Source organism: Phalacrocorax aristotelis, chromosome 23, assembly GCF_949628215.1.
Source record: "Phalacrocorax aristotelis chromosome 23, bGulAri2.1, whole genome shotgun sequence".
NCBI classification, from domain to species: Eukaryota; Metazoa; Chordata; class Aves; order Suliformes; family Phalacrocoracidae; genus Phalacrocorax; species Phalacrocorax aristotelis.
The window spans coordinates 2,032,858-2,042,638 of NC_134298.1; the positions used below are offsets into that span (position 1 = coordinate 2,032,858).

A 9,781-nucleotide genomic window follows, 5' to 3' on the forward strand; every position below is an offset into this window, starting at 1 on the left:
GGGTGGGCGAGGACATGCGCTGCCAGCTCTGCCCCACTTGCAGCGCTGGGGGGTGCCTGGGAGCACATCAGGGTGCTCCTCAGGGTGCTGCCTCCCTCAAGGGGAGACCCAGCCCCAGGCGGGGGCCTCTTTCCTGGTTTCGGAAGAGTCAAGCACATCTTATTAAAGCAATCACCATCATCTGCCTGCTCTGTCCCCTGCAGCTACGGCCTCGCAGGAGGCGGCGCAGGGTGGGGAAGATGCTGGCGGAGCCTCCGGCCGCAGCTGGGAGCATGGGGTGAGCACTGGGCCGAGCCGGGGGTCTGTGCCGGGAGCGCCGCTCCCCATCCTTGCTGCCTCCTCAGCTGCAGCGTCCACCCCTGCCGGGGCCAGGCTGGGGGCAAACAGCTCTGTTCCACCCCACGACACCGTGAGCCTGTCGCAGCAGGAACATCTTTATACCCCTTCAGGATTTTAGCCGCAGACTTGCTACCAGCCACAGTTGAGATGCATCTAAGCAAGGAGCTATTTCGGGCTGGTGTCTAGATACCATCACGATGAGTGAGCCAAAAATATTCCAGATGCACAGACTGTTTCTGAATCTAGAGTTATTCAGGGCCTTCAGGGTTCAGAGGGCAAAACCAATATGACTTAAAGTCAGCCCAGCTCTGGTCTGCAGCCCCTCGGGGGCATGCAGCACCTACACTGCTTGCTTAGGGCAGGGTCCTGCTCACCAGGGAGGCTGGGGGACACCGCGGTGGGGTGGGACGTGCCCAGCACAGGGGGATGCTCCTTGGCCAACTCCCCAGGACCACAGAGAGGCAGTAGAGTCCGGTGCCCAGAGACACTCAACACCCCAGGCTGCCGCTTCTCTCCATCACAGACTTTGTCAGGTCCTCTTCAGCTTCCTCCATCGCATCACCCAATGCCTCTGCCTGCAGAAGAGCTCCCCTGCAACGCGGAGCACAGGCTGGCCGGATGCTGCAGCATTCCCGCCTGTCCTCAAGCTCCTTCTCCCACTCTGAACTCACCAGTTTTATGTTAGAGACCATCCTCACACTCAGTGCTGATCCACACTCCTCATCCTCCACTGCCAGATTTTAACGGCCCTTGCTAAAGGCTAACCACCCGACCAAGGGAGAAGCCAGTCTCCCATTTCCATGCCAGGTGCGGAGATGCTTCTCTGATGAAGGCTGCAAGGTTGGCACCGGCTTTTGGGCTCCTCCGAGACCACCTGCCAAGCTCTCTCCCTAACCCCCGCGTGATGCATCCCCCTGTATCGCTGCTCCTTTGGTCGCTGAAGCTGATGACCGACCATCTAGCTGCGATTTTTCAGCTATACTTTAACGAGGCAGGCTTTGCTTGCAGGGCACACACAAGGAAGTAAATCCTCAGGAGCATGGTCACCGCAGCGTGGGGGCCACCACATCAGCAGCAGCTCGCAAAGGGGAGAGTGGCTATGGTTTTTCAGCTCTTGTGCTCATAAGAAAGCCTAGACGGTTTTGGTCAGCTTTTGAGAGCAGGGGGAGATGTCAGATGGTCGGGAGGCAACGCTGCCGTGTGACGTGGAGAAATGTCATCCTGAAGGGAGTTTTATTTGGGGGATAAATCACAAGGAAGAGAAAATAACATTGGCTTTGCAACACAGCTGAAAAGAAACCACGTCCTCGTTTTCCATGCAAATAAAGAACCCGAATTGAACTCCAACCACAAACCAGGACACGCGTTTTCCAGCTGGGAAACCCTCTGAAGGCTGACACAACCACACGGCACAGAAGCTGTCCATCTGTCCCTTCCCTGTTTCAAACACCCCGGTCACACACCCATGTCCTCAAGCAACAGGCGCTTTCTACTCCAGTGATGATGCTGGAAGACAGCGTGACTTCTTTCATCCGTGTCACCCCCAGTTCCTGGTGGGAAACTGCGATATGGAGAGGGACAGAGAGGAGAGAGGGGATGGGAAGGATAGAGCCCACTCTGCCTCTCCCCCGAAGTCCCCCGGCACACGGCATGGCCTGGGACAGAGCAGGACCAAAGCAAGCCCTTGCTGTGCCTCTCCGAGTCCAGGCTGTGTTGCCCTTATTTCATACATGGAGATTTTAGGGAAAATTCACCTTTTTGTCACCGTGGAGAAATTCTGCAGGCAAACAGCTGATAAACGGTCAAAAGGAGTATGCACATTTCAAGTAAAAGCAGATGCCAGCTCTGTCTCGCCCGCTATGGGAATTCTGCTATTTAGGCTCCAGCTGGAAACAAGACACAAATCAGTGCACAGAGAAGAGGCAGTTCAGGGCGAGGTGGCGAGCGTCTCCGAGCAGCCTCAGCTCCGCACGTCTTACGCACCGCTGCCAGCCCAAATGGCACTCCAGCACGCTGGTCAGGAACCAGGCGCTTCGGTGGGAAGGGAAGCGGCAGCGTTTCCAGCCGCCGAGGGTTTGCTGGGCACGATGCATCTGCCGTGGAGGCGACTCAAGCTTTGGGTGGACCGGGAGGAGCTGGGCAGGCTGGGCTGAAACGGATTAGACTGAACGGTCACAGGAATTTTGGCAAATGCTTGTCGCAGCTTTGCAAACACAACAGGTCGCGGTGACCGCACTCCCCTCACAGGCTTCCTCCAGCTATGGAGCTCATTTGTGGTAATAAACACACATGGTCTTGAAGCATATTGCATGGGAAAGCTGGGTATCATTCTGCTTTTCGGTAAACACAAAGATATCAAAGCTGAAACCTTCTGCTGACCAATTTGAGACACCACTGACCTGATTTCTAAGGGCAGTGAGGAACCCTCAACCGCAGAGACTAAAGACATCAGCAAAACCCCAGATTTTCCAAGCCTGCACGTAAAAAAGCCACATGTCAAATCCAAAATCACTTTTAAAAATCCCTTGAGGGTTAACGACTTTAGGTGGAGGGAGCTGCCCCAGTCCCTACATGGGCACGCTGAGGCTGCTTCGGTATCTCTCCGCCAAGTGCACCACAATAGCGCTGAACCCTCAAAGTCAGGGGGAGAAAGAAAAGAGAAAAGAGGAGCTGAGCCTCCAGGGAGCGCTTAGCAATTGCAGCGACAGGTGAGGGCACCCCCATGGCACTGGGGGCAACAGTCAAAGGCCAGATGGGAACAAGACGGAGCTGCCTGCAGCGGGGGGTTGATGCCGGACGGGCACACGCTGGGGGCGACGGGGCAGCTTGTGCGTCAAAGCGGGGCCGCACCAGCAACTGCTCACTGGGGAGAGGCCCATGGGCTGGAGGCGCAGCCCAGCACCCCTGTGCCTGAACAGCCCCGGCCAGCGACGGGACGGGACGGGACGGGACAGGGAAGGGACGGGAAGGGACAGGGAAGGGACGGGACGGGACAGGGAAGGGACGGGAAGGGACGGGAAGGGACAGGGAAGGGACGGGACGGGACAGGGAAGGGACGGGAAGGGACGGGACGGGACAGGGAAGGAACGGGAAGGGAAGGGAAGGGACGGGAAGGGACGGGAAGGGACAGGAAGGGACAGGGAAGGGACAGGGAAGGGACGGGAAGGGACGGGATGGGACAGGGAAGGGACGGGGATGGGACAGGGAAGGGACGGGAAGGGACGGGAAGGGACGGGACGGGACAGGGAAGGGACGGGACGGGAAGGGACGGGAAGGGACGGGACGGGACGGGACAGGGAAGGGACGGGAAGGGAAGGGAAGGGAAGGGACGGGAAGGGAAGGGACGGGAAGGGACGGGAAGGGATGGGAAGGGACGGGACGGGACAGGGAAGGGATGGGACAGGGAAGGGACAGGACGGGACAGGGAAGGGACGGGACGGGAAGGGACGGGACAGGGAAGAGACGGGAAGGGAAGGGACAGGGAAGGGACGGGAAGGGATGGGACGGGAAGGGATGGGAAGGGACGGGAAGGGATGGGAAGGGACGGGACGGGACAGGGAAGGGACGGGACGGGGGAGGGAAGGGAAGGGACGGGAAGGGAAGGGACGGGGGAGGGAAGGGAAGGGACGGGAAGGGAAGGGACGGGGGAGGGAAGGGACGGGGGAGGGAAGGGAAGGGAAGGGAAGGGAAGGGACGGGAAGGGAAGGGAAGGGAAGGGAAGGGAAGGGAAGGGAAGGGAAGGGAAGGGAAGGGAAGGGAAGGGAAGGGAAGGGAAGGGAAGGCTTTTCACTAGCCCAGAAGACAGCCAGTGGTCTTAAAACGCGATTGAAGGCTTTGCTGTGCTTTAACTTCAGCTGCGCAGCTGCGACCTCCAGGGGGAGGGTGAGAATAGCCTGGAGGAAGTGGGGGAAACCCAGTTCCTTGAGTCTGTTATGACCAGACTGTGCAAAAAAAATTTCCAATGCCCTTTAAGAAGCAATCTCCTGCTGGCCAGGACGCTGACTGCACTGCCTTGTAGGTCTTTTCCAGCTCAAATACTGTGTCATTCCAGGCATGGGCCAGCCTCGACGCTGCTTTTTATTAGCAGTCCCCCTAACGCTTGAGTTCACATTTCTGCTGCTGGTAAGCTTTAACCCGCAAGCAGCCGAGGCAGAGACAGGCGTGACTCAAAAATGACGGCTGATTGCTTCTGGGACTGCGCGTGCAAGATAGGTGCAGCCTGTTTTACAGCTCAGCAGTTCAAATCCAGGTCAGGAGAATTTAATTGAGAATCCCCAGTGGGTCCATTTCACCTTGTCAGCACAGTCAGAGCAGAGATAGATGGCAGCTGCTGAACTCTCCGTTCCACAGGCGCCGGCCGTCACCCGCCTCCGCGCAGGGCACAGCACACGGGGACCAGCACTGCGCTGACCCTGACTGCAATCGCAAGCGAGGTATTAAGCCCTCATTAGCTTATGTTGAACTCCAGGAGCATCAGAGATTATGGAGTTAAATTGGCATCTGACAAAGAAAAGGCTCTGTTTTCCTATTTTCCTGCGCTTTTCTTCCTAGTCTTTCTTCAGAATTTAAATTCATAACTACAAAACAGCAATTTATTAAATTAGCTTTGAAGTCTCTCAAGATCTTGGCTCTCGTCTCTGGGTATCTGCAGTACCATGGCACTCCAGGTCAGAGCAGTTTATGTAACTATCCCCTTACCCTGGCACTGGCTACTATAGTTTTTCTGGGATCTCCCTTCTTAACAAGGGCCTCCTCTTTCCCTACTGGCCATCAAAACTGGCATACAAAGAGGAAACGCATAAAATCATTGCAGAGGATCATAACTTGCTTTCTTGTTAAAAAACAACGGGGCCATTATGTAACACTGCTGCTCCAACCAGCTAGTCAGCAAGAAAAGGCAACACGACAAGAAACCCAGTTCGGAGCCACTGATTAAACCAGAATCTCATTCCACAGCCTGGTGGCCATAGTCCTGAGCTCGTCCCCTCCCACAGCGGTCCAGCAATGAACTGCCCTCCCTCCCCCAGTACCCACAGGAGAAATATCCAGGGACAGCGTGATCTGATAGACGTGCTGACGAAGGAAACTTCAGGGCAGCTTGAGTTTTCTTGGAAATACCACATTCTGGGTGAACCAAGGTGTAAAGCTTTCCTGCTTGCCCACTGTCCCGTGACATTCTCCTAACATTTAGGAGAAGGTGGCTACTTTTACACCCACAGGGCACCGTGGCCCCCGTCTGCCCTGCAGCACCTAGGTGCTATCGCAATGCACGTGCAGCAAGGGCTTCCCCCAGGCGGGAGCGCCAGACAACATCACACAGGGTCACAGTCACGCTCTGCACGGACCTCGCTCCTTGCGTTTTATTTAAGGGACTCATTTTCTATTTGATACAATCGCACCTCTTTTTTTACTTTAGAAGTTTCTTACTGCCGCAAGGCTCCTGGCCACACGTCCACCATCGTGCCTTCCCCTGGCCTGCTGGCTGCAGGTGCTGTACGTGATCTGGCAGCTGCCCAGCCACGCTACAAAATTCCTCAATAAGTCGTATTCTCACCTGTTTTCAACAGAAGCTCTTCTGGCCCCCACCTTCTTATGGGACTGGAAGTGTCCTGAACTTCCCTTTAATTTGCTTGAAGACAACGAGCACCTGCAGGAGGGCTGAAGAGAGGTCTTAATGAACGGGGCAAGGCTGCTCACACATCAATGAAAATACAAAAATATCAAAAATTCACACCAAGATATGAAAATATGAAAATATCTTGGTCTAAAGACCAAGAGCACAGTTCCTTCTGCCCGCCACACTGGCAATTCCCCCTTCTCCCTCCTCTGCTCCACCACCAGTGGCTCTGCTCTCCTGCACTTTACCCGGCTTGTGAGGAGAACCCATCTTATCTGGGCAAACAATTTCTTACACGGCACCATAACAAGGCAGTGACTGACATCCAGAACGTTGCCATTTCTTGCCTGAATCATGCACCTCATCACAAAATCTACCAGATCAAGCCAGCCCTAATTTTCCCTAATGTCCTTGCTGTACATTTCCACATCTCATTTCTCATTTTAAGAGCATTTATATAATATTGCGTATATAACATATACGTAACATAGTGCACGTTTATATAAACAAAGTTATCTATTTTCCTCGCAGAGAGTATAGAAAATACACTCCCAGGGAACCTACGTGTTAATCTCGCGCGCTGAGTGTGTTCCAGCTACAAGCCCATAGAAATTCAGCGCGCAGCTGATGTAATCAAACTGACTTTTCAACAGCTCCCTCAAAGACCTTTTGAAACGGTGACAAGTTTATTACCAAATATGACTAATCAGCCCCATTTTCTGAGTCGTGCTTTACACGTCAGATGAAGGGCTGTGTCTGGGCTGGAGGGTCACCCTCAGCTCAGTGGAAACCAGCTCGTTTCAAAGGGCCAAACCTCTTATGGAGGCTGTAGAGGTTATAAAACATCCAACATCGTTCCCATCAGACCACCAGCCTTCAATTAGCACTGGAACCAATTAATGAAAAGCAGTGCTTTGCTGAGCAAGCTCCAGGAAAGGTGATTCCTGTCCCGGTGCTCCTCATCCTCTGGGCATCAGAGGATCTCTACCATGCATTAAGCCTTCGTTTTCTGTAGATGACATATGAATACATGCAGCAACGAATCGCTCAATACTGTAATACCAGCTTCAGAGAGAAAAAAGACATATTGCTACCAGCAATATAAAGTGAGAGAGAAATTTTGTTTCAGAGCTTGGAGTCATCACACTCAAGTTCAGGTATCAAGGGTCAAACCCCCTCACCTTCTCCCCGCACAAGAAGTCTGGGGGAATAACAGCCACAGGAGATGAGGTGGGTCCAAAACTACTGATACACATGCACATCCTGACACCTGCTAGTATCAGGGTATGACCAAAACCAGCTTCCATCAGAGCAGCAGCAGGCTTTCTGAAAAAGTTTTCTGATAGTGGATTTCCCGGTGATTTCAGGTCTATGGAAAAAAATATAACTGGCAAACATTCATATATGGGAATACTGAATTTCTGGGGATAAGAAATACTTGGGGTGGGAATTAACTCACTTAAGTCACAATATGTTTTTAAATAAGGGCAAGATGAAAGCCGAAAATCTGGCACGATGCTTTCCAACGCTCACAACAAAGCTGAAATATATCACTACTTGACTGCTGACTGTAGAAACTTCATTCATCCCCAGGGACTGGGATCCTAACTTCCATCTAAATACCGAGCCTAACCTCCTGGCAAGGTGTGTCACAGACGACACGCAGGTCTGTGTTGCTTCAGAGCAGAGGGCTCGGCCCCACGCCTGCCCTCGGGCTCAAGGAATGTGCAGTCGCCCTCTCAAAAGAGGAAGGGGGTTCGCAGCTCCAGCTGCTGCTCGGCCAGATCTCGCTTCCACACAGAGGAAATCCAGGCCATGAGGCAGCAGAAGTCACAGCTCGGTCATGGACCTGAACAAGGGTCACGTGTAAAACTCCCAGGGCATTCGACCGCAAGTTAATTTGGACGCAGGCACAGGGGCCTCAGTTCTGCTCCTGGGGAAGCAGCAGGCTCGGGTCCACAAACAGGTGACATGTCCCTTGTCAAAGAGTAACCAGAACATCCTGTTCAATAAAAAAATCACAGGGAGGAGGACAGCAAAATCTGAACTGTAGAGAAACTATTCCATAGCGCCGATGAGCATTGATCAGATGCCTTTAAATCCCCCCTCTGAGACATTTTTTCCCCAGCTATCAACACAGAATTTACACACCAACGATAATGTCACGCTGCAGAAAACAAAATGTCATTTTCCAGGCAATGACAAACTGATATTTGAAGTCTCCTCTGGCACAGAGCAAATGAATGGCAAGCCCCGAAGGAGTGGACGCCCCGAGCTCCTTTCCATGCTGCTGTAGAAAGGTGGGTTACGTCTAGTTACACCGTTAACTGCAGACTGTAATTTAACTCGCGCAAACAGAGCTGTCTTTCAGGAACTGTTTCACGGTAACTGCACAACATGCAAAGCACAGCACGTCCGCGTTACAGGGATTAGGCACGCCGCAAACGCCCCACGAGCAACCACGCGCGTCTCGATAAACAGCTCCTTTTGAAAGTAACCTCATAGCTGGCAAGTTACGCACCCAGTATGAAGAATTCGCAAATTAACAACAAATCAATCTACAAGAATGGCATAGTTGCTACAAGATTGTAGCTAAACTACAGGCAGGAACACTTAATGCTAACAATATTAAACCCTTAGCCTATGCTTCCAGCAGAAAAATTACTCCACAGAGAGGATCTAATTTATACTTGCTATACCCGGTATGAAATAGGTCAGGTTATCCTCACTTTATAGCAGAGGAAAACAAGGTGGAACTGTCAGCCCAGAGACACAAAGGATCAGCTGGGATCATGTCTAGGCGTGTGGTGCTGCCGGAGAGGTCCTCAAGCACCCGAGGCAGCCGCGCAGGGCTGGCAGATGTGACCCAGGACCCCTGGGAGACACGCCCCCGCGGAGCAGCAGCTGGAGGCCATGCCAAACACCCAGGGGCATCTCCAGCAGCACCGTGCATCTGCACAGAGCAACTGAACCAGGCCTGGGGCAACTGCGTACGATCCCAGCTTTGACCTCTGGGTTTTCTACTCCCGGCCTGTTTCTGAGCGCAAGATCAAACACAGCCATCACATGGTGGCTTCTACAGGGCCATTTCCCAAGAAGCGCATCACGAGCGCAGAGTGCTGCAACCGCACCCTGCTTTTTCAGCTACGGTTAAATGCCTGAAGCATTTCAGAATTTCTTGCTGCAAATTCATTGTTAAATGACAGTTTCTGCACTTTAAAAACACTTAAGCACATGCTTTGCTGGGTGCCCGTAGCTGGCTGCATTGACTCATTCGGAGATAACCACATGCTTAAAGGTACCGGCGATGTTAAGCATCCTTCTGGAGCAGCCGAGGCAACGCAGCAGGAGCCCCGGCCGCACCGCACCTCCTCGGTTATCCGTGCACTTGAACCCGTGCGGCTCAAGCTGGCGTTACCCTGCCTGGGCACGGAGCTGGCGACCACATCTGGGCTGTTCCCTGTCTGCGAAGGCTGCAGGATGCACAGGGAACCCGACAGTTGGAAAAACACAAACCATTATTACTGCTGGATCCTGCCTTGGTCACCATCACCGATTTCTGCCATGACAGCCCTCGCCGAGGCTTGGGACACAACGTGCTCTGTGAGCAGGAGTGGCGCTGCCGTGTCTATATGGCTGATTTCTTCTTTAACTCCGAACAAACAGCTTTTTATTCCTGGCCCCTACCACCAAATCCATCTGACTTAGAGCTTTCTTGCAGCTGCACGACATGGCAAACCGCTTAATGCCTCCTTAGACATACTTCCACTCTTGAGGCCAAATCTGCAGCGAGGGGAAAGCACGGGACACTTACAAAAGCCATCT

General features: G+C 53.2%; 1 long non-coding RNA gene across 1 annotated transcript; it reads right to left on the minus strand.

The window, feature by feature from the left end:
- Window positions 1–1,544: 1,544 nt before the first annotated feature.
- LOC142067673 (uncharacterized) lies at window positions 1,545–3,333 on the minus strand. The gene is made up of 2 exons (XR_012664124.1): window positions 2,094–3,333; window positions 1,545–1,900 (listed from the first exon to the last, which is right to left on the minus strand). It is a non-coding gene; the product is annotated as an uncharacterized LOC142067673 (long non-coding RNA).
- Between the last annotated feature and the right edge of the window lie 6,448 nt (window positions 3,334–9,781).